Raw genomic sequence first — 2,465 nt, forward strand, 5'->3', positions numbered from 1 at the left:
TAAATCCCACTCATTATTTAAATCCGCTGCCTAATTTGAGTAAATAGCTTCTTTAGTGCCTAAACCAGCCCTCTTCAGAGGCAACTTGGTACCAGCAGCCCAATCTCTTTTCCTCCTACAGCAGGCAACTGGTTGCCAGCTGTGGGCACACTTCTTTTTTTCTGCTTGTAATAGCAGGGACATGGACTAGATAACCAAGTAAGGCTTGGCCTCTTTTTTTTTTATCTGTGATTGTGGCAAAAATCCTTTGGTAAAAGTTGTTTAACTAATTTTTTTTTCCATAATGCCCCTGTCACTCAAAGGCAGCATTGAAAGCCCATGTGGACCTGATTTTAGGTCCATTCAATGTACTAAAGTCACTGAAAAGTTAGATGTACATCTTCTGAAGTCTACAGCCAGTAATATTTTAATTCTTTTTAACTAGGGAACCCTCCTCTGTGATTGCTGCACTGCTGTGTGTTGTGCTCCATGTTCTCTTTGTCAGCTGAAGAGAGATATTAACATAAGGAAAGAGATGGGGATATTCTAGCAAGGTTTGTCACTTACTTAATATGTATTTGTAAGCGTGTTTGATAAATCAAGAGGCTTCTATAATGCAATATCTTGTTTAAAGTTAGTTGTAGAACAAATGGTTCATGTGATTAAAAAAAGTTGGTATACAATTAAAATGATATGCAATTAGTGGACAGGTCTGATTAGGATAGAGAGGGAATATTCTGCTGTGCTCACCCTGTGTATATTTAACTGAAGTCTTCCTGGGCCCAAGCTGGCCATCCATCTGTAATATGGCTTTTGGAAATCAGCAGGTACTTGACATGTGATAGACACACCACGGCAACAAGGATTGAGTGTTACCTTAGTGACTCAAGCCAATTTGAAAAGAAAAGTGTATTGTTTCTATGAACAAAATGCCTGGCAGGGGAATGCAAGGCCACTTGGGGACAGCCTTGTTGGTTAACCAAAGGTGCAGAGTATTCCACACTAGGTGGCATCTGCATTGGGACTCCACAAAGCAATACAGCATGTCAGACACACGAAAGAATGGGGCCAATGGGTGTGTTCCACCGAGAACCTATGTAGCTCAACTGTTGAGTGTGTTGCAGAAGGAAGCAACTGCCACGTTTCTACTGTGCTTCATTCCAAGAAGCAGACACACCTGCTCGAGCAGTGCCCACACCCGCTCGAGCAGCAGCCGTTCCCTCAGCTCTGCCCTTGCACAGCAATGTGTGGAGTGAGCAGCCATTCTCTCAGCTCCACTCCGTTGCAGTGTTGTCTGCAAGTAAAAGCGGTTTGTTTAGGAGGACTTCACTCACTTGTTCAGGATTAGCCCCTAGTAATTTTACCATCTAACCAAACTTCAGCTCTGTGTAAAACAAGAATCACAGTCATGTCAATAATGTGAGCGTTCTATTCACCTCCTAGTCAAGGTGTAGCTCACAGGTGGGATTTTCAAATCTCTCAGCACTGAGCTAACTGCTCCTCCTGATGTCGATGGGAAAACTCATTAACTTCAGTGAAAAGTTCAGCAAATGCCGAGAGCTTTTAAAAACCTCACCCAAAATGTAGATTTGTTCACCTTGCATTGAAAAAACAAAACTGCACCACAGAGGGTCTGATTTTCAGGCACACTGAAGATCTTCGTGTAAACCGAGGAAAAGGCTAAGCTCTTGTATTCATTCATTTTTTCAATAATATCCATTGAGTCACATCCTGTTCTCGCATCCTTGCTTTGAGGCATATGTATACAGTAAGCATTCAAGCAATGTAAAACTTAATACACTACCCTGTAATTTACTTAACAACACCAATAATATTATGAATCTCAGCCTTGTGTATAATTGTCTTTTCTCATCTATTTCAGGTATTCCTGTATTCATTTGTGTGTCCTAGAGTTCCATATGCAAAAGTCTTCCCATCTCCTGCTGTATTTACTGTTCACCAAAGCGCTGTTGTAGGCATTTTAATGTAATTGCTACCAAGCACTATTTGTAGGAAAACATCAATAAAGGAAACAACCTCAAAATTTGTCTTTGCTTCACTTATTGTGAACAGATGTGTGTTAATTTTATCATTACTACAGCTTCTTGAGTTTTACCATACAAAACTGTCTTGGAAAGAGTAATCTGTTCCCAATATCTTGCTAATACTAGCCTACTCTAGGTCTATTGAATACTCTCCCCACAATATTTCTGCTCCCATCCTACAAGAACATAAGGCACAATAAGCTCTGATAGTTAACTTATTTTCCTGCTACCTGACTTGTAAGAGAAGGATGTTTCTTTTCCTGGATGTTCTAGATATTTAAATTGCAAATCCAACATTGGAAACTTGGAAGGTTACAATTATATTACAGTTTTCATACATTGAAACTCAAACTGTCAGAGCAAAGTATTACAAGTGACTGTTTAAAAAAAAAATAAAAGGCAACACGGGCTATGTTGATCTAATTGGCTCATTCCTTACTT

The sequence above is a fragment of the Trachemys scripta genome, chromosome 5 (assembly GCF_013100865.1).
Source record: "Trachemys scripta elegans isolate TJP31775 chromosome 5, CAS_Tse_1.0, whole genome shotgun sequence".
Taxonomy (NCBI): domain Eukaryota; kingdom Metazoa; phylum Chordata; order Testudines; family Emydidae; genus Trachemys; species Trachemys scripta.